General features: G+C 47.6%; 6 non-coding genes across 6 annotated transcripts; all 6 read right to left on the bottom strand.

Annotated features, from left to right (window-relative positions):
- Window positions 1–4,822: 4,822 nt before the first annotated feature.
- On the bottom strand, window positions 4,823–4,941 carry LOC148336654 (5S ribosomal RNA). The gene has a single exon (XR_015843373.1). It is a non-coding gene; the product is annotated as a 5S ribosomal RNA (ribosomal RNA).
- Window positions 4,942–9,752: 4,811 nt separating this feature from the next.
- Window positions 9,753–9,871, bottom strand: LOC148336653 (5S ribosomal RNA). The gene has a single exon (XR_015843372.1). It is a non-coding gene; the product is annotated as a 5S ribosomal RNA (ribosomal RNA).
- A 4,822-nt stretch (window positions 9,872–14,693) lies between these two features.
- LOC148336652 (5S ribosomal RNA) lies at window positions 14,694–14,812 on the bottom strand. Its single transcript, XR_015843371.1, has one exon. It is a non-coding gene; the product is annotated as a 5S ribosomal RNA (ribosomal RNA).
- Window positions 14,813–19,634: 4,822 nt separating this feature from the next.
- On the bottom strand, window positions 19,635–19,753 carry LOC148336651 (5S ribosomal RNA). Its single transcript, XR_015843370.1, has one exon. It is a non-coding gene; the product is annotated as a 5S ribosomal RNA (ribosomal RNA).
- Window positions 19,754–20,758: 1,005 nt separating this feature from the next.
- On the bottom strand, window positions 20,759–20,877 carry LOC148336650 (5S ribosomal RNA). The gene has a single exon (XR_015843369.1). It is a non-coding gene; the product is annotated as a 5S ribosomal RNA (ribosomal RNA).
- A 1,009-nt stretch (window positions 20,878–21,886) lies between these two features.
- Window positions 21,887–22,005, bottom strand: LOC148336649 (5S ribosomal RNA). The gene has a single exon (XR_015843368.1). It is a non-coding gene; the product is annotated as a 5S ribosomal RNA (ribosomal RNA).
- Between the last annotated feature and the right edge of the window lie 593 nt (window positions 22,006–22,598).

The raw sequence follows: 22,598 nt of genomic DNA, 5'->3' as shown, positions 1-22,598 counted from the left end.
GAGAATTCCCTCCAAAATTTTGCATTTTATACATGTGGTCTTTATTGTGGCAAATACTTCAATCCAAAAATACGTAACAAGAATCTAAGATAAGATAAGATAAGATGTCCTTTATTAGTCCCACAATGGGGAAATTTGAGGTGTTACAGCAGCAAAGATATAGATCACACAGAGTCTGCGGCGTAATGTAGCCGTTAATGTATAACATTAGCAGCAGACATTCAGAAAAAGCATGCAAATATACACAGTATAAACGTATCTAAGTGTAAGGAAACACTCCTAATGTTTGTCCATTATACGGAGGGGGAAACGCTGTAATGATAAAAACTACTGAATGATTGAAAATACTGCAATCATAAAAATATTGCAATGATAAAAGTACTGTAATGGTAAGAGTACTGAAATGATAGAAAAGTACTGCATGATAGAAAATACTGCAATGGTAAAAGTACTGTAATAGTAAAAGTACTGCAACGATAGAAAAATACTGCAATGACGAAAGTACTGCAATGGTAAAAGTACTGCAATGGTAAAAGTACTGTAATAGTAAAAGTACCGCAATGATAGAAAAATACTGCAATGATAAAAGTACTGCAATGATAAAAGTACTGTAATAGTGAACATCCTGCAGTGGTAGAAATACTACAGTGATAGAAGTATTGTAATAAGAATACTGTAATGGTAAACAAAATACATCATTGGTCAATATTTAAGTACACCCTTGGCTGAAAGTACAGTAGTAGTTAATATTGCATCCTAGGACTGCACAATTGCACTAATGCCCTCCCGTTTGTAGGCCTGACCCAATGTTCTTGTTAAAAAGTCTGACAGCAGTTGGCAGGAAGGAGCGGCGAAATCTCTCTTTGGTACAGCGAGGGTGTAAAAGTCTGTCACTGAAGGAGCTGTAAAATGTTCTCAGAGTGTCATTGAATGGGTGGGTTGGTTTGTCCAGCATTGATGACAGTTTTGCCGTCATCCTTCTGCCCCCCACTGAGTCCACAGAGTCCAGGGAGCAGCCCAGGACAGAGCTGGCCCTCCTCACCAGTTTGTCCAGTCTCTTTTTGTCTCGGCCCGAGATGCCTCCTGCCCAGGAGACCACTCCATAGAAGATGACTGATGAAACCACCGAGTCATAGAAGTTCCTGAGGAGTGTTCCCCGAACGCCAAAGGACCTCAGCCGCCTGAGTAGGAAGAGTCTGCTCTGACCCTTCCTATAGAGAGCGTCTGTGTTGTCGCTCCAGTCCAGTTTATTGTTCAGATGAACACCCAGGTACTTGTAAGTTGAGACCCTCTCAACGTCTGTTCCCTGGATATTCACTGGTGCAGGTGGAGAGTGCCGACGCTTGCGGAAATCCACCACCAGCTCTTTGGATTTCCCAGCGTTGATTTGGAGGCGGTTCTGCTGACACCAGTCCACGAACCCCTGCGTAACCCCTCTGTACTCCCGATCGTCATCGTCAGTGATGAGGCCGACAATCGCAGAGTCATCAGAGAACTTCTGCAGGTGACAGGTTGTGGAATTGTATTTGTAGTCCGAGGTGTAGAGGGTGAACAGGAAGGGAGCCAGCACAGTTCCCTGCGGCGCTCCCGTGCTGCAGAGGAGCACGTCAGACACACAGTCCTGTGTCCTCACGTACTGTGGCCGGTTTGTAAGGTAGTCGTGGATCCATGTGATGAGGTGGTGGGCCACTCCCGCCTGCTCCAGCTTGTCTCCCAATAAGGCGGGCTGGATGGTGTTGAAAGCACTTGAGAAATCAAAGAACATGATCCTCACCGTGCCCCCCGCCTTCTCCAGGTGGAAGAGTGAAGTGTGGAGCAGGTAGATGATGGCATCATCCACACTGATGCCAGGCTGGTATGCAAACTGGAGTGGGTCCATTGAGGAGCTGACCAGGGGGCGCAGATGGACGAGGACCAGTCTCTCCAGGGTCTTCATCAGATGAGACGTCAGCGCCACTGGTCTGAAGTTGTTGAGCTCCTTCGGATGGGGTGTCTTTGGAACCGGAACCAGGCAGGATGTTTTCCACAGCTGGGGGACTCTACCCAGCTTCAAGCTCAGGTTGAACATGTGCTGGACGATTCCACACAGCTGGTCTGCGCAGGATTTGAGGAGCTGGGAGCTGATCCCATCTGGGCCTGCCGCCTTCATCTTCCTCAGCTGGTTCTTCACCTGAGATGTTGTGAGGAACAAGGCTGAGCAGGAGGAAGTGGTGGTTGTCTGATGAGGCTGGGAACTGGAGCCTGTGGAGAGAGAGAGGGGCGAGAGAGGGGGAGAGAGGGTCTTGTTCGCAGTGGCAGGAGGGGTGGGTGGGGGCTGCATCAGGGAAGCCTGAGCGGGGTCAGACATTTGATCAAACCTATTGAAAAATAGGTTCAACTCATTTGCCCACTGAAGCCCCCCCCCTTCTGGGTCTTACCTGCTTGTCCGTGGCCTGAGATGGTCTTCAGGCCCCTCCAGACATCCCTGGCATTGTTCCGCTGCAGTTGTTCTTCCATCCGCATCTTGTAGGACTTTTTCCCCTCTCGGTCCTCCTTCTCAGCTGACGCTGCACTCTCTTCAGCTCGTCCTTGTCGCCTGAAACAAAAGCCCTCTTTTTCTCCTTCAGGAGAGCTTTAATGTCCGGTGTGATCCAGGGTTTGTTGTTGGAGAAACATCTTACAGTCCTGGTGGGAATGGTGTTCTCCATGCAGAAGTTAATATAGTCTGTAACTGTGTCTGTTAGACCATTAATGTCCTCACCGTGAGCTTCGCTGAATACCTCCCACACAGTTGTGTTGAAACAGTCCTTCAAGGCCTCCTCGGCTTCTCCGGACCATCGCTGAACTGTGCGTGTCACAGCTGGCTGCCTGCGGACGAGAGGTTTGTACACAGGCAGGAGAGCAACCAAGTTGTGGTCAGCTTTGCCCAGCGGGGGGAGGGGCAGTGACGTGTACGCCTCCTTGGTGTTGGCATAGAAGAGGTCCAATATTTTATTGTCTCTGGTTTGGCATGTTACATATTGTGTGAATGAAGGCAGAGAGGAGGAAGGAGAAGCATGATTGAAGTCACCAGAGATAAGGAACAAGGCATTTGGGTGCTGTGTTTGTAGCCTGCTCACAGCTGCATTCAGTACATCACAGGCTGTCTCACCGTTAGCAGAGGGAGGCACGTACGCCGCCATCGCGATCACATGACTGAACTCTCGCGGTAAATAGACCGGACGCATGCTAACAGCTATCATCTCAATGTCCCGACTGCAAAGTTGATCCTTAACAGTTATATGCCCAGGGTTACACCATCTATCATTAACAAACACAGCCAGCCCTCCCCCTTTTCTCTTACCGCTCTCCAGTGTCCTGTCCGCGCGTAGTATTTGGAAGCCGTCCAATTCCACGACGGCGTCCGGCGTTAGCTCTGTTAGCCACGACTCCGTGAACACCAGCAAGCTAGCCTCCCGGACAATCCTCTCGTGCCGGGTTAGCGCTGTTAGCTCGTCCATTTTGTTGGAGAGGGATCGAACATTCCCCATAATAACGGACGGGAGGACGGGGTGATATCGTCTCCTCCTTGCCTGGCGCTTAGCCCCCGCACGACATCCCCGTCTCTTCCTCCTCAGCTCGCGGGGAATATCGGGTCTCGCTCCGGGAGCACACGCGGGGTTAGCACGGAGTGCTAACAGCTGATCTCTTGTGTACACGATCGATCCGTAGCTCCGAGTTTCGTCTCCGGACACGATCGCGCAAAAAACAGCCCCCAACAGTAGTAAAACCACCGCAAGTTGGATGTCCATTGCTGAGGTGAGGTAAAAATAAAATAAAAAAGGGTAAAGGGAAAAAACACACGAAAAAGGCTCAATAGTGAGCCACGCTGCTGTAAACAGGCAGCCACTCGCGCGGCGCCGGAACCGGAAGTTTAGTTTGAAACTATAACCACAGTCACAAATGTGTCACAACAATCTACAATGCATGATTGAAGTCACAGATATATGACAAATATCAGCAAATGTGTACAATGATTTGTTGGCACATACACATGGTTAAATGCGGACAAAAATCCGTAGATGGGCGACCTGTAAAAACGGGACCTTTTGATTGGCTGTGTTCTTACAGGTGACGTTTGCTACAGTCCTGCCGCGGACTACTCGCAAATGCGTGTGCTGATTTGCAAATGCGTGTCAGGAGACGTGTGTGGCTCCGTAGCTACACATTCGGACCACATGGGGGCACTAATATTATACCAGCCCCGTACCACCAATATATACACCAATAACTTGGGGGGGCGTTCACTGCTATCCACCCATGGTCATGTACCATTTATTTGACATTATTTAAATTAAATTGGAATAAATGGAAGAATAAAGTGGAACTAATAAAATAAGAACCAATGATATAACCAGTGAAGCTAAAAAAAATGAATGAAGCTTCTCCACACCTGCTAATTGCCACATTAACTATACTTCCCTTTATTGCATTCAGTAAAGACCATTTTTTAAAATTGATTCATTAACTTTTTATTTAGTAAACACTCACTGCACCAACCCAACCGGACTGCATCGGGTCATATGTCTGCTACACCTGTAGACTCCGAGGGTACCCTTTTGGTCAATGTGTGGCTCCGGAGCCACAGTCAAGTCTCCAGACACGCATTTGCAAATTGCCACACGCATTTGCGAGTCGTCCACGGCGAGACTGTAGCAACACCCAAAGGCAGAGGACGCTGAATGTTGGCATTTTGTGCTCTCAGCCTGTCAGGCGAATATGTGGAAATTTATAAAAAAGCAGCTCGCATACTTGCTTACATTTGTAAAAGTTATTTTTATTTATTTATTTTTTGCGGTGCAAAAGCTTACAGCACCTGGTATTCCCAGGCGGTCTCCCATCCAAGTACTAACCAGGCCCGACCCTGCTTAGCTTCCGAGATCGGACGAGATCGGGCGTTCTCAGGGTAGTATGGCCGTAAGCGAGAATTCCCTCCAAAATTTTGCATTTTATACATGTGGTCTTTATTGTGGCAAATACTTCAATCCAAAAATACGTAACAAGAATCTAAGATAAGATAAGATAAGATGTCCTTTATTAGTCCCACAATGGGGAAATTTGAGGTGTTACAGCAGCAAAGATATAGATCACACAGAGTCTGCGGCGTAATGTAGCCGTTAATGTATAACATTAGCAGCAGACATTCAGAAAAAGCATGCAAATATACACAGTATAAACGTATCTAAGTGTAAGGAAACACTCCTAATGTTTGTCCATTATACGGAGGGGGAAACGCTGTAATGATAAAAACTACTGAATGATTGAAAATACTGCAATCATAAAAATATTGCAATGATAAAAGTACTGTAATGGTAAGAGTACTGAAATGATAGAAAAGTACTGCATGATAGAAAATACTGCAATGGTAAAAGTACTGTAATAGTAAAAGTACTGCAACGATAGAAAAATACTGCAATGATGAAAGTACTGCAATGGTAAAAGTACTGCAATGGTAAAAGTACTGTAATAGTAAAAGTACCGCAATGATAGAAAAATACTGCAATGATAAAAGTACTGCAATGATAAAAGTACTGTAATAGTGAACATCCTGCAGTGGTAGAAATACTACAGTGATAGAAGTATTGTAATAAGAATACTGTAATGGTAAACAAAATACATCATTGGTCAATATTTAAGTACACCCTTGGCTGAAAGTACAGTAGTAGTTAATATTGCATCCTAGGACTGCACAATTGCACTAATGCCCTCCCGTTTGTAGGCCTGACCCAATGTTCTTGTTAAAAAGTCTGACAGCAGTTGGCAGGAAGGAGCGGCGAAATCTCTCTTTGGTACAGCGAGGGTGTAAAAGTCTGTCACTGAAGGAGCTGTAAAGTGTTCTCAGAGTGTCATTGAATGGGTGGGTTGGTTTGTCCAGCATTGATGACAGTTTTGCCGTCATCCTTCTGCCCCCCACTGAGTCCACAGAGTCCAGGGAGCAGCCCAGGACAGAGCTGGCCCTCCTCACCAGTTTGTCCAGTCTCTTTTTGTCTCGGCCCGAGATGCCTCCTGCCCAGGAGACCACTCCATAGAAGATGACTGATGAAACCACCGAGTCATAGAAGTTCCTGAGGAGTGTTCCCCGAACGCCAAAGGACCTCAGCCGCCTGAGTAGGAAGAGTCTGCTCTGACCCTTCCTATAGAGAGCGTCTGTGTTGTCGCTCCAGTCCAGTTTATTGTTCAGATGAACACCCAGGTACTTGTAAGTTGAGACCCTCTCAACGTCTGTTCCCTGGATATTCACTGGTGCAGGTGGAGAGTGCCGACGCTTGCGGAAATCCACCACCAGCTCTTTGGATTTCCCAGCGTTGATTTGGAGGCGGTTCTGCTGACACCAGTCCACGAACCCCTGCGTAACCCCTCTGTACTCCCGATCGTCATCGTCAGTGATGAGGCCGACAATCGCAGAGTCATCAGAGAACTTCTGCAGGTGACAGGTTGTGGAATTGTATTTGTAGTCCGAGGTGTAGAGGGTGAACAGGAAGGGAGCCAGCACAGTTCCCTGCGGCGCTCCCGTGCTGCAGAGGAGCACGTCAGACACACAGTCCTGTGTCCTCACGTACTGTGGCCGGTTTGTAAGGTAGTCGTGGATCCATGTGATGAGGTGGTGGGCCACTCCCGCCTGCTCCAGCTTGTCTCCCAATAAGGCGGGCTGGATGGTGTTGAAAGCACTTGAGAAATCAAAGAACATGATCCTCACCGTGCCCCCCGCCTTCTCCAGGTGGAAGAGTGAAGTGTGGAGCAGGTAGATGATGGCATCATCCACACTGATGCCAGGCTGGTATGCAAACTGGAGTGGGTCCATTGAGGAGCTGACCAGGGGGCGCAGATGGACGAGGACCAGTCTCTCCAGGGTCTTCATCAGATGAGACGTCAGCGCCACTGGTCTGAAGTTGTTGAGCTCCTTCGGATGGGGTGTCTTTGGAACCGGAACCAGGCAGGATGTTTTCCACAGCTGGGGGACTCTACCCAGCTTCAAGCTCAGGTTGAACATGTGCTGGACGATTCCACACAGCTGGTCTGCGCAGGATTTGAGGAGCTGGGAGCTGATCCCATCTGGGCCTGCCGCCTTCATCTTCCTCAGCTGGTTCTTCACCTGAGATGTTGTGAGGAACAAGGCTGAGCAGGAGGAAGTGGTGGTTGTCTGATGAGGCTGGGAACTGGAGCCTGTGGAGAGAGAGAGGGGGAGAGAGGGTCTTGTTCGCAGTGGCAGGAGGGGTGGGTGGGGGCTGCATCAGGGAAGCCTGAGCGGGGTCAGACATTTGATCAAACCTATTGAAAAATAGGTTCAACTCATTTGCCCACTGAAGCCCCCCCCCTTCTGGGTCTTACCTGCTTGTCCGTGGCCTGAGATGGTCTTCAGGCCCCTCCAGACATCCCTGGCATTGTTCCGCTGCAGTTGTTCTTCCATCCGCATCTTGTAGGACTTTTTCCCCTCTCGGTCCTCCTTCTCAGCTGACGCTGCACTCTCTTCAGCTCGTCCTTGTCGCCTGAAACAAAAGCCCTCTTTTTCTCCTTCAGGAGAGCTTTAATGTCCGGTGTGATCCAGGGTTTGTTGTTGGAGAAACATCTTACAGTCCTGGTGGGAATGGTGTTCTCCATGCAGAAGTTAATATAGTCTGTAACTGTGTCTGTTAGACCATTAATGTCCTCACCGTGAGCTTCGCTGAATACCTCCCACACAGTTGTGTTGAAACAGTCCTTCAAGGCCTCCTCGGCTTCTCCGGACCATCGCTGAACTGTGCGTGTCACAGCTGGCTGCCTGCGGACGAGAGGTTTGTACACAGGCAGGAGAGCAACCAAGTTGTGGTCAGCTTTGCCCAGCGGGGGGAGGGGCAGTGACGTGTACGCCTCCTTGGTGTTGGCATAGAAGAGGTCCAATATTTTATTGTCTCTGGTTTGGCATGTTACATATTGTGTGAATGAAGGCAGAGAGGAGGAAGGAGAAGCATGATTGAAGTCACCAGAGATAAGGAACAAGGCATTTGGGTGCTGTGTTTGTAGCCTGCTCACAGCTGCATTCAGTACATCACAGGCTGTCTCACCGTTAGCAGAGGGAGGCACGTACGCCGCCATCGCGATCACATGACTGAACTCTCGCGGTAAATAGACCGGACGCATGCTAACAGCTATCATCTCAATGTCCCGACTGCAAAGTTGATCCTTAACAGTTATATGCCCAGGGTTACACCATCTATCATTAACAAACACAGCCAGCCCTCCCCCTTTTCTCTTACCGCTCTCCAGTGTCCTGTCCGCGCGTAGTATTTGGAAGCCGTCCAATTCCACGACGGCGTCCGGCGTTAGCTCTGTTAGCCACGACTCCGTGAACACCAGCAAGCTAGCCTCCCGGACAATCCTCTCGTGCCGGGTTAGCGCTGTTAGCTCGTCCATTTTGTTGGAGAGGGATCGAACATTCCCCATAATAACGGACGGGAGGACGGGGTGATATCGTCTCCTCCTTGCCTGGCGCTTAGCCCCCGCACGACATCCCCGTCTCTTCCTCCTCAGCTCGCGGGGAATATCGGGTCTCGCTCCGGGAGCACACGCGGGGTTAGCACGGAGTGCTAACAGCTGATCTCTTGTGTACACGATCGATCCGTAGCTCCGAGTTTCGTCTCCGGACACGATCGCGCAAAAAACAGCCCCCAACAGTAGTAAAACCACCGCAAGTTGGATGTCCATTGCTGAGGTGAGGTAAAAATAAAATAAAAAAGGGTAAAGGGAAAAAACACACGAAAAAGGCTCAATAGTGAGCCACGCTGCTGTAAACAGGCAGCCACTCGCGCGGCGCCGGAACCGGAAGTTTAGTTTGAAACTATAACCACAGTCACAAATGTGTCACAACAATCTACAATGCATGATTGAAGTCACAGATATATGACAAATATCAGCAAATGTGTACAATGATTTGTTGGCACATACACATGGTTAAATGCGGACAAAAATCCGTAGATGGGCGACCTGTAAAAACGGGACCTTTTGATTGGCTGTGTTCTTACAGGTGACGTTTGCTACAGTCCTGCCGCGGACGACTCGCAAATGCGTGTGCTGATTTGCAAATGCGTGTCAGGAGACGTGTGTGGCTCCGTAGCTACACATTCGGACCACATGGGGGCACTAATATTATACCAGCCCCGTACCACCAATATATACACCAATAACTTGGGGGGGCGTTCACTGCTATCCACCCATGGTCATGTACCATTTATTTGACATTATTTAAATTAAATTGGAATAAATGGAAGAATAAAGTGGAACTAATAAAATAAGAACCAATGATATAACCAGTGAAGCTAAAAAAAATGAATGAAGCTTCTCCACACCTGCTAATTGCCACATTAACTATACTTCCCTTTATTGCATTCAGTAAACACCATTTTTTAAAATTGATTCATTAACTTTTTATTTAGTAAACACTCACTGCACCAACCCAACCGGACTGCATCGGGTCATATGTCTGCTACACCTGTAGACTCCGAGGGTACCCTTTTGGTCAATGTGTGGCTCCGGAGCCACAGTCAAGTCTCCAGACACGCATTTGCAAATTGCCACACGCATTTGCGAGTCGTCCACGGCGAGACTGTAGCAACACCCAAAGGCAGAGGACGCTGAATGTTGGCATTTTGTGCTCTCAGCCTGTCAGGCGAATATGTGGAAATTTATAAAAAAGCAGCTCGCATACTTGCTTACATTTGTCAAAGTTATTTTTATTTATTTATTTTTTGCGGTGCAAAAGCTTACAGCACCTGGTATTCCCAGGCGGTCTCCCATCCAAGTACTAACCAGGCCCGACCCTGCTTAGCTTCCGAGATCGGACGAGATCGGGCGTTCTCAGGGTAGTATGGCCGTAAGCGAGAATTCCCTCCAAAATTTTGCATTTTATACATGTGGTCTTTATTGTGGCAAATACTTCAATCCAAAAATACGTAACAAGAATCTAAGATAAGATAAGATAAGATGTCCTTTATTAGTCCCACAATGGGGAAATTTGAGGTGTTACAGCAGCAAAGATATAGATCACACAGAGTCTGCGGCGTAATGTAGCCGTTAATGTATAACATTAGCAGCAGACATTCAGAAAAAGCATGCAAATATACACAGTATAAACGTATCTAAGTGTAAGGAAACACTCCTAATGTTTGTCCATTATACGGAGGGGGAAACGCTGTAATGATAAAAACTACTGAATGATTGAAAATACTGCAATCATAAAAATATTGCAATGATAAAAGTACTGTAATGGTAAGAGTACTGAAATGATAGAAAAGTACTGCATGATAGAAAATACTGCAATGGTAAAAGTACTGTAATAGTAAAAGTACTGCAACGATAGAAAAATACTGCAATGATGAAAGTACTGCAATGGTAAAAGTACTGCAATGGTAAAAGTACTGTAATAGTAAAAGTACCGCAATGATAGAAAAATACTGCAATGATAAAAGTACTGCAATGATAAAAGTACTGTAATAGTGAACATCCTGCAGTGGTAGAAATACTACAGTGATAGAAGTATTGTAATAAGAATACTGTAATGGTAAACAAAATACATCATTGGTCAATATTTAAGTACACCCTTGGCTGAAAGTACAGTAGTAGTTAATATTGCATCCTAGGACTGCACAATTGCACTAATGCCCTCCCGTTTGTAGGCCTGACCCAATGTTCTTGTTAAAAAGTCTGACAGCAGTTGGCAGGAAGGAGCGGCGAAATCTCTCTTTGGTACAGCGAGGGTGTAAAAGTCTGTCACTGAAGGAGCTGTAAAGTGTTCTCAGAGTGTCATTGAATGGGTGGGTTGGTTTGTCCAGCATTGATGACAGTTTTGCCGTCATCCTTCTGCCCCCCACTGAGTCCACAGAGTCCAGGGAGCAGCCCAGGACAGAGCTGGCCCTCCTCACCAGTTTGTCCAGTCTCTTTTTGTCTCGGCCCGAGATGCCTCCTGCCCAGGAGACCACTCCATAGAAGATGACTGATGAAACCACCGAGTCATAGAAGTTCCTGAGGAGTGTTCCCCGAACGCCAAAGGACCTCAGCCGCCTGAGTAGGAAGAGTCTGCTCTGACCCTTCCTATAGAGAGCGTCTGTGTTGTCGCTCCAGTCCAGTTTATTGTTCAGATGAACACCCAGGTACTTGTAAGTTGAGACCCTCTCAACGTCTGTTCCCTGGATATTCACTGGTGCAGGTGGAGAGTGCCGACGCTTGCGGAAATCCACCACCAGCTCTTTGGATTTCCCAGCGTTGATTTGGAGGCGGTTCTGCTGACACCAGTCCACGAACCCCTGCGTAACCCCTCTGTACTCCCGATCGTCATCGTCAGTGATGAGGCCGACAATCGCAGAGTCATCAGAGAACTTCTGCAGGTGACAGGTTGTGGAATTGTATTTGTAGTCCGAGGTGTAGAGGGTGAACAGGAAGGGAGCCAGCACAGTTCCCTGCGGCGCTCCCGTGCTGCAGAGGAGCACGTCAGACACACAGTCCTGTGTCCTCACGTACTGTGGCCGGTTTGTAAGGTAGTCGTGGATCCATGTGATGAGGTGGTGGGCCACTCCCGCCTGCTCCAGCTTGTCTCCCAATAAGGCGGGCTGGATGGTGTTGAAAGCACTTGAGAAATCAAAGAACATGATCCTCACCGTGCCCCCCGCCTTCTCCAGGTGGAAGAGTGAAGTGTGGAGCAGGTAGATGATGGCATCATCCACACTGATGCCAGGCTGGTATGCAAACTGGAGTGGGTCCATTGAGGAGCTGACCAGGGGGCGCAGATGGACGAGGACCAGTCTCTCCAGGGTCTTCATCAGATGAGACGTCAGCGCCACTGGTCTGAAGTTGTTGAGCTCCTTCGGATGGGGTGTCTTTGGAACCGGAACCAGGCAGGATGTTTTCCACAGCTGGGGGACTCTACCCAGCTTCAAGCTCAGGTTGAACATGTGCTGGACGATTCCACACAGCTGGTCTGCGCAGGATTTGAGGAGCTGGGAGCTGATCCCATCTGGGCCTGCCGCCTTCATCTTCCTCAGCTGGTTCTTCACCTGAGATGTTGTGAGGAACAAGGCTGAGCAGGAGGAAGTGGTGGTTGTCTGATGAGGCTGGGAACTGGAGCCTGTGGAGAGAGAGAGGGGCGAGAGAGGGGGAGAGAGGGTCTTGTTCGCAGTGGCAGGAGGGGTGGGTGGGGGCTGCATCAGGGAAGCCTGAGCGGGGTCAGACATTTGATCAAACCTATTGAAAAATAGGTTCAACTCATTTGCCCACTGAAGCCCCCCCCCTTCTGGGTCTTACCTGCTTGTCCGTGGCCTGAGATGGTCTTCAGGCCCCTCCAGACATCCCTGGCATTGTTCCGCTGCAGTTGTTCTTCCATCCGCATCTTGTAGGACTTTTTCCCCTCTCGGTCCTCCTTCTCAGCTGACGCTGCACTCTCTTCAGCTCGTCCTTGTCGCCTGAAACAAAAGCCCTCTTTTTCTCCTTCAGGAGAGCTTTAATGTCCGGTGTGATCCAGGGTTTGTTGTTGGAGAAACATCTTACAGTCCTGGTGGGAATGGTGTTCTCCATGCAGAAGTTAATATAGTCTGTAACTGTGTCTGTTAGACCATTAATGTCCTCACCGTGAGCTTCGCTGAATACCTCCCACACAGTTGTGTTGAAACAGTCCTTCAAGGCCTCCTCGGCTTCTCCGGACCATCGCTGAACTGTGCGTGTCACAGCTGGCTGCCTGCGGACGAGAGGTTTGTACACAGGCAGGAGAGCAACCAAGTTGTGGTCAGCTTTGCCCAGCGGGGGGAGGGGCAGTGACGTGTACGCCTCCTTGGTGTTGGCATAGAAGAGGTCCAATATTTTATTGTCTCTGGTTTGGCATGTTACATATTGTGTGAATGAAGGCAGAGAGGAGGAAGGAGAAGCATGATTGAAGTCACTAGAGATAAGGAACAAGGCATTTGGGTGCTGTGTTTGTAGCCTGCTCACAGCTGCATTCAGTACATCACAGGCTGTCTCACCGTTAGCAGAGGGAGGCACGTACGCCGCCATCGCGATCACATGACTGAACTCTCGCGGTAAATAGACCGGACGCATGCTAACAGCTATCATCTCAATGTCCCGACTGCAAAGTTGATCCTTAACAGTTATATGCCCAGGGTTACACCATCTATCATTAACAAACACAGCCAGCCCTCCCCCTTTTCTCTTACCGCTCTCCAGTGTCCTGTCCGCGCGTAGTATTTGGAAGCCGTCCAATTCCACGACGGCGTCCGGCGTTAGCTCTGTTAGCCACGACTCCGTGAACACCAGCAAGCTAGCCTCCCGGACAATCCTCTCGTGCCGGGTTAGCGCTGTTAGCTCGTCCATTTTGTTGGAGAGGGATCGAACATTCCCCATAATAACGGACGGGAGGACGGGGTGATATCGTCTCCTCCTTGCCTGGCGCTTAGCCCCCGCACGACATCCCCGTCTCTTCCTCCTCAGCTCGCGGGGAATATCGGGTCTCGCTCCGGGAGCACACGCGGGGTTAGCACGGAGTGCTAACAGCTGATCTCTTGTGTACACGATCGATCCGTAGCTCCGAGTTTCGTCTCCGGACACGATCGCGCAAAAAACAGCCCCCAACAGTAGTAAAACCACCGCAAGTTGGATGTCCATTGCTGAGGTGAGGTAAAAATAAAATAAAAAAGGGTAAAGGGAAAAAACACACGAAAAAGGCTCAATAGTGAGCCACGCTGCTGTAAACAGGCAGCCACTCGCGCGGCGCCGGAACCGGAAGTTTAGTTTGAAACTATAACCACAGTCACAAATGTGTCACAACAATCTACAATGCATGATTGAAGTCACAGATATATGACAAATATCAGCAAATGTGTACAATGATTTGTTGGCACATACACATGGTTAAATGCGGACAAAAATCCGTAGATGGGCGACCTGTAAAAACGGGACCTTTTGATTGGCTGTGTTCTTACAGGTGACGTTTGCTACAGTCCTGCCGCGGACGACTCGCAAATGCGTGTGCTGATTTGCAAATGCGTGTCAGGAGACGTGTGTGGCTCCGTAGCTACACATTCGGACCACATGGGGGCACTAATATTATACCAGCCCCGTACCACCAATATATACACCAATAACTTGGGGGGGCGTTCACTGCTATCCACCCATGGTCATGTACCATTTATTTGACATTATTTAAATTAAATTGGAATAAATGGAAGAATAAAGTGGAACTAATAAAATAAGAACCAATGATATAACCAGTGAAGCTAAAAAAAATGAATGAAGCTTCTCCACACCTGCTAATTGCCACATTAACTATACTTCCCTTTATTGCATTCAGTAAACACCATTTTTTAAAATTGATTCATTAACTTTTTATTTAGTAAACACTCACTGCACCAACCCAACCGGACTGCATCGGGTCATATGTCTGCTACACCTGTAGACTCCGAGGGTACCCTTTTGGTCAATGTGTGGCTCCGGAGCCACAGTCAAGTCTCCAGACACGCATTTGCAAATTGCCACACGCATTTGCGAGTCGTCCACGGCGAGACTGTAGCAACACCCAAAGGCAGAGGACGCTGAATGTTGGCATTTTGTGCTCTCAGCCTGTCAGGCGAATATGTGGAAATTTATAAAAAAGCAGCTCGCATACTTGCTTACATTTGTCAAAGTTATTTTTATTTATTTATTTTTTGCGGTGCAAAAGCTTACAGCACCTGGTATTCCCAGGCGGTCTCCCATCCAAGTACTAACCAGGCCCGACCCTGCTTAGCTTCCGAGATCGGACGAGATCGGGCGTTCTCAGGGTAGTATGGCCGTAAGCGAGAATTCCCTCCAAAATTTTGCATTTTATACATGTGGTCTTTATTGTGGCAAATACTTCAATCCAAAAATACGTAACAAGAATCTAAGATAAGATAAGATAAGATGTCCTTTATTAGTCCCACAATGGGGAAATTTGAGGTGTTACAGCAGCAAAGATATAGATCACACAGAGTCTGCGGCGTAATGTAGCCGTTAATGTATAACATTAGCAGCAGACATTCAGAAAAAGCATGCAAATATACACAGTATAAACGTATCTAAGTGTAAGGAAACACTCCTAATGTTTGTCCATTATACGGAGGGGGAAACGCTGTAATGATAAAAACTACTGAATGATTGAAAATACTGCAATCATAAAAATATTGCAATGATAAAAGTACTGTAATGGTAAGAGTACTGAAATGATAGAAAAGTACTGCATGATAGAAAATACTGCAATGGTAAAAGTACTGTAATAGTAAAAGTACTGCAACGATAGAAAAATACTGCAATGATGAAAGTACTGCAATGGTAAAAGTACTGCAATGGTAAAAGTACTGTAATAGTAAAAGTACCGCAATGATAGAAAAATACTGCAATGATAAAAGTACTGCAATGATAAAAGTACTGTAATAGTGAACATCCTGCAGTGGTAGAAATACTACAGTGATAGAAGTATTGTAATAAGAATACTGTAATGGTAAACAAAATACATCATTGGTCAATATTTAAGTACACCCTTGGCTGAAAGTACAGTAGTAGTTAATATTGCATCCTAGGACTGCACAATTGCACTAATGCCCTCCCGTTTGTAGGCCTGACCCAATGTTCTTGTTAAAAAGTCTGACAGCAGTTGGCAGGAAGGAGCGGCGAAATCTCTCTTTGGTACAGCGAGGGTGTAAAAGTCTGTCACTGAAGGAGCTGTAAAGTGTTCTCAGAGTGTCATTGAATGGGTGGGTTGGTTTGTCCAGCATTGATGACAGTTTTGCCGTCATCCTTCTGCCCCCCACTGAGTCCACAGAGTCCAGGGAGCAGCCCAGGACAGAGCTGGCCCTCCTCACCAGTTTGTCCAGTCTCTTTTTGTCTCGGCCCGAGATGCCTCCTGCCCAGGAGACCACTCCATAGAAGATGACTGATGAAACCACCGAGTCATAGAAGTTCCTGAGGAGTGTTCCCCGAACGCCAAAGGACCTCAGCCGCCTGAGTAGGAAGAGTCTGCTCTGACCCTTCCTATAGAGAGCGTCTGTGTTGTCGCTCCAGTCCAGTTTATTGTTCAGATGAACACCCAGGTACTTGTAAGTTGAGACCCTCTCAACGTCTGTTCCCTGGATATTCACTGGTGCAGGTGGAGAGTGCCGACGCTTGCGGAAATCCACCACCAGCTCTTTGGATTTCCCAGCGTTGATTTGGAGGCGGTTCTGCTGACACCAGTCCACGAACCCCTGCGTAACCCCTCTGTACTCCCGATCGTCATCGTCAGTGATGAGGCCGACAATCGCAGAGTCATCAGAGAACTTCTGCAGGTGACAGGTTGTGGAATTGTATTTGTAGTCCGAGGTGTAGAGGGTGAACAGGAAGGGAGCCAGCACAGTTCCCTGCGGCGCTCCCGTGCTGCAGAGGAGCACGTCAGACACACAGTCCTGTGTCCTCACGTACTGTGGCCGGTTTGTAAGGTAGTCGTGGATCCATGTGATGAGGTGGTGGGCCACTCCCGCCTGCTCCAGCTTGTCTCCCAATAAGGCGGGCTGGATGGTGTTGAAAGCACTTGAGAAATCAAAGAACATGATCCTCACCGTGCCCCCCGCCTTCTCCAGGTGGAAGAGTGAAGTGTGGAGCAGGTAGATGATGGCATCATCCACACTGATGCCAGGCTGGTATGCAAACTGGAGTGGGTCCATTGAGGAGCTGACCAGGGGGCGCAGATGGACGAGGACCAGTCTCTCCAGGGTCTTCATCAGATGAGACGTCAGCGCCACTGGTCTGAAGTTGTTGAGCTCCTTCGGATGGGGTGTCTTTGGAACCGGAACCAGGCAGGATGTTTTCCACAGCTGGGGGACTCTACCCAGCTTCAAGCTCAGGTTGAACATGTGCTGGACGATTCCACACAGCTGGTCTGCGCAGGATTTGAGGAGCTGGGAGCTGATCCCATCTGGGCCTGCCGCCTTCATCTTCCTCAGCTGGTTCTTCACCTGAGATGTTGTGAGGAACAAGGCTGAGCAGGAGGAAGTGGTGGTTGTCTGATGAGGCTGGGAACTGGAGCCTGTGGAGAGAGAGAGGGGCGAGAGAGGGGGAGAGAGGGTCTTGTTCGCAGTGGCAGGAGGGGTGGGTGGGGGCTGCATCAGGGAAGCCTGAGCGGGGTCAGACATTTGATCAAACCTATTGAAAAATAGGTTCAACTCATTTGCCCACTGAAGCCCCCCCCCTTCTGGGTCTTACCTGCTTGTCCGTGGCCTGAGATGGTCTTCAGGCCCCTCCAGACATCCCTGGCATTGTTCCGCTGCAGTTGTTCTTCCATCCGCATCTTGTAGGACTTTTTCCCCTCTCGGTCCTCCTTCTCAGCTGACGCTGCACTCTCTTCAGCTCGTCCTTGTCGCCTGAAACAAAAGCCCTCTTTTTCTCCTTCAGGAGAGCTTTAATGTCCGGTGTGATCCAGGGTTTGTTGTTGGAGAAACATCTTACAGTCCTGGTGGGAATGGTGTTCTCCATGCAGAAGTTAATATAGTCTGTAACTGTGTCTGTTAGACCATTAATGTCCTCACCGTGAGCTTCGCTGAATACCTCCCACACAGTTGTGTTGAAACAGTCCTTCAAGGCCTCCTCGGCTTCTCCGGACCATCGCTGAACTGTGCGTGTCACAGCTGGCTGCCTGCGGACGAGAGGTTTGTACACAGGCAGGAGAGCAACCAAGTTGTGGTCAGCTTTGCCCAGCGGGGGGAGGGGCAGTGACGTGTACGCCTCCTTGGTGTTGGCATAGAAGAGGTCCAATATTTTATTGTCTCTGGTTTGGCATGTTACATATTGTGTGAATGAAGGCAGAGAGGAGGAAGGAGAAGCATGATTGAAGTCACTAGAGATAAGGAACAAGGCATTTGGGTGCTGTGTTTGTAGCCTGCTCACAGCTGCATTCAGTACATCACAGGCTGTCTCACCGTTAGCAGAGGGAGGCACGTACGCCGCCATCGCGATCACATGACTGAACTCTCGCGGTAAATAGACCGGACGCATGCTAACAGCTATCATCTCAATGTCCCGACTGCAAAGTTGATCCTTAACAGTTATATGCCCAGGGTTACACCATCTATCATTAACAAACACAGCCAGCCCTCCCCCTTTTCTCTTACCGCTCTCCAGTGTCCTGTCCGCGCGTAGTATTTGGAAGCCGTCCAATTCCACGACGGCGTCCGGCGTTAGCTCTGTTAGCCACGACTCCGTGAACACCAGCAAGCTAGCCTCCCGGACAATCCTCTCGTGCCGGGTTAGCGCTGTTAGCTCGTCCATTTTGTTGGAGAGGGATCGAACATTCCCCATAATAACGGACGGGAGGACGGGGTGATATCGTCTCCTCCTTGCCTGGCGCTTAGCCCCCGCACGACATCCCCGTCTCTTCCTCCTCAGCTCGCGGGGAATATCGGGTCTCGCTCCGGGAGCACACGCGGGGTTAGCACGGAGTGCTAACAGCTGATCTCTTGTGTACACGATCGATCCGTAGCTCCGAGTTTCGTCTCCGGACACGATCGCGCAAAAAACAGCCCCCAACAGTAGTAAAACCACCGCAAGTTGGATGTCCATTGCTGAGGTGAGGTAAAAATAAAATAAAAAAGGGTAAAGGGAAAAAACACACGAAAAAGGCTCAATAGTGAGCCACGCTGCTGTAAACAGGCAGCCACTCGCGCGGCGCCGGAACCGGAAGTTTAGTTTGAAACTATAACCACAGTCACAAATGTGTCACAACAATCTACAATGCATGATTGAAGTCACAGATATATGACAAATATCAGCAAATGTGTACAATGATTTGTTGGCACATACACATGGTTAAATGCGGACAAAAATCCGTAGATGGGCGACCTGTAAAAACGGGACCTTTTGATTGGCTGTGTTCTTACAGGTGACGTTTGCTACAGTCCTGCCGCGGACGACTCGCAAATGCGTGTGCTGATTTGCAAATGCGTGTCAGGAGACGTGTGTGGCTCCGTAGCTACACATTCGGACCACATGGGGGCACTAATATTATACCAGCCCCGTACCACCAATATATACACCAATAACTTGGGGGGGCGTTCACTGCTATCCACCCATGGTCATGTACCATTTATTTGACATTATTTAAATTAAATTGGAATAAATGGAAGAATAAAGTGGAACTAATAAAATAAGAACCAATGATATAACCAGTGAAGCTAAAAAAAATGAATGAAGCTTCTCCACACCTGCTAATTGCCACATTAACTATACTTCCCTTTATTGCATTCAGTAAACACCATTTTTTTAAATTGATTCATTAACTTTTTATTTAGTAAACACTCACTGCACCAACCCAACCGGACTGCATCGGGTCATATGTCTGCTACACCTGTAGACTCCGAGGGTACCCTTTTGGTCAATGTGTGGCTCCGGAGCCACAGTCAAGTCTCCAGACACGCATTTGCAAATTGCCACACGCATTTGCGAGTCGTCCACGGCGAGACTGTAGCAACACCCAAAGGCAGAGGACGCTGAATGTTGGCATTTTGTGCTCTCAGCCTGTCAGGCGAATATGTGGAAATTTATAAAAAAGCAGCTCGCATACTTGCTTACATTTGTCAAAGTTATTTTTATTTATTTATTTTTTGCGGTGCAAAAGCTTACAGCACCTGGTATTCCCAGGCGGTCTCCCATCCAAGTACTAACCAGGCCCGACCCTGCTTAGCTTCCGAGATCGGACGAGATCGGGCGTTCTCAGGGTAGTATGGCCGTAAGCGAGAATTCCCTCCAAAATTTTGCATTTTATACATGTGGTCTTTATTGTGGCAAATACTTCAATCCAAAAATACGTAACAAGAATCTGAAACTATAACCACAGTCACAAATGTGTCACAACAATCTACAATGCATGATTGAAGTCACAGATATATGACAAATATCAGCAAATGTGTACAATGATTTGTTGGCACATACACATGGTTAAATGCGGACAAAAATCCGTAGATGGGCGACCTGTAAAAACGGGACCTTTTGATTGGCTGTGTTCTTACAGGTGACGTTTGCTACAGTCCTGCCGCGGACGACTCGCAAATGCGTGTGCTGATTTGCAAATGCGTGTCAGGAGACGTGTGTGGCTCCGTAGCTACACATTCGGACCACATGGGGGCACTAATATTATACCAGCCCCGTACCACCAATATATACACCAATAACTTGGGGGGGCGTTCACTGCTATCCACCCATGGTCATGTACCATTTATTTGACATTATTTAAATTAAATTGGAATAAATGGAAGAATAAAGTGGAACTAATAAAATAAGAACCAATGATATAACCAGTGAAGCTAAAAAAAATGAATGAAGCTTCTCCACACCTGCTAATTGCCACATTAACTATACTTCCCTTTATTGCATTCAGTAAAGACCATTTTTTAAAATTGATTCATTAACTTTTTATTTAGTAAACACTCACTGCACCAACCCAACCGGACTGCATCGGGTCATATGTCTGCTACACCTGTAGACTCCGAGGGTACCCTTTTGGTCAATGTGTGGCTCCGGAGCCACAGTCAAGTCTCCAGACACGCATTTGCAAATTGCCACACGCATTTGCGAGTCGTCCACGGCGAGACTGTAGCAACACCCAAAGGCAGAGGACGCTGAATGTTGGCATTTTGTGCTCTCAGCCTGTCAGGCGAATATGTGGAAATTTATAAAAAAGCAGCTCGCATACTTGCTTACATTTGTCAAAGTTATTTTTATTTATTTATTGCGGTGCAAAAGCTTACAGCACCTGGTATTCCCAGGCGGTCTCCCATCCAAGTACTAACCAGGCCCGACCCTGCTTAGCTTCCGAGATCGGACGAGATCGGGCGTTCTCAGGGTAGTATGGCCGTAAGCGAGAATTCCCTCCAAAATTTTGCATTTTATACATGTGGTCTTTATTGTGGCAAATACTTCAATCCAAAAATACGTAACAAGAATCTGAAACTATAACCACAGTCACAAATGTGTCACAACAATCTACAATGCATGATTGAAGTCACAGATATATGACAAATATCAGCAAATGTGTACAATGATTTGTTGGCACATACACATGGTTAAATGCGGACAAAAATCCGTAGATGGGCGACCTGTAAAAACGGGACCTTTTGATTGGCTGTGTTCTTACAGGTGACGTTTGCTACAGTCCTGCCGCGGACGACTCGCAAATGCGTGTGCTGATTTGCAAATGCGTGTCAGGAGACGTGTGTGGCTCCGTAGCTACACATTCGGACCACATGGGGGCACTAATATTATACCAGCCCCGTACCACCAATATATACACCAATAACTTGGGGGGGCGTTCACTGCTATCCACCCATGGTCATGTACCATTTATTTGACATTATTTAAATTAAATTGGAATAAATGGAAGAATAAAGTGGAACTAATAAAATAAGAACCAATGATATAACCAGTGAAGCTAAAAAAAATGAATGAAGCTTCTCCACACCTGCTAATTGCGACATTAACTATACTTCCCTTTATTGCATTCAGTAAACACCATTTTTTAAAATTGATTCATTAACTTTTTATTTAGTAAACACTCACTGCACCAACCCAACCGGACTGCATCGGGTCATATGTCTGCTACACCTGTAGACTCCGAGGGTACCCTTTTGGTCAATGTGTGGCTCCGGAGCCACAGTCAAGTCTCCAGACACGCATTTGCAAATTGCCACACGCATTTGCGAGTCGTCCACGGCGAGACTGTAGCAACACCCAAAGGCAGAGGACGCTGAATGTTGGCATTTTGTGCTCTCAGCCTGTCAGGCGAATATGTGGAAATTTATAAAAAAGCAGCTCGCATACTTGCTTACATTTGTCAAAGTTATTTTTATTTATTTATTTTTTGCGGTGCAAAAGCTTACAGCACCTGGTATTCCCAGGCGGTCTCCCATCCAAGTACTAACCAGGCCCGACCCTGCTTAGCTTCCGAGATCGGACGAGATCGGGCGTTCTCAGGGTAGTATGGCCGTAAGCGAGAATTCCCTCCAAAATTTTGCATTTTATACATGTGGTCTTTATTGTGGCAAATACTTCAATCCAAAAATACGTAACTAGAATCTGAAACTATAACCACAGTCACAAATGTGTCACAACAATCTACAATGCATGATTGAAGTCACAGATATATGACAAATATCAGCAAATGTGTACAATGATTTGTTGGCACATACACATGGTTAAATGCGGACAAAAATCCGTAGATGGGCGACCTGTAAAAACGGGACCTTTTGATTGGCTGTGTTCTTACAGGTGACGTTTGCTACAGTCCTGCCGCGGACGACTCGCAAATGCGTGTGCTGATTTGCAAATGCGTGTCAGGAGACGTGTGTGGCTCCGTAGCTACACATTCGGACCACATGGGGGCACTAATATTATACCAGCCCCGTACCACCAATATATACACCAATAACTTGGGGGGGCGTTCACTGCTATCCACCCATGGTCATGTACCATTTATTTGACATTATTTAAATTAAATTGGAATAAATGGAAGAATAAAGTGGAACTAATAAAATAAGAACCAATGATATAACCAGTGAAGCTAAAAAAAATGAATGAAGCTTCTC

The sequence above is a fragment of the Idiotropiscis lumnitzeri genome, chromosome 5 (genome assembly GCF_059441095.1).
Source record: "Idiotropiscis lumnitzeri isolate Australia: NSW breed Sydney's pygmy pipehorse chromosome 5, RoL_Ilum_1.0, whole genome shotgun sequence".
NCBI classification, from domain to species: Eukaryota; Metazoa; Chordata; class Actinopteri; order Syngnathiformes; family Syngnathidae; genus Idiotropiscis; species Idiotropiscis lumnitzeri.
Note: the sequence above shows the minus strand (reverse complement) of the source record. Positions and strands in the feature narration are given on the sequence as shown.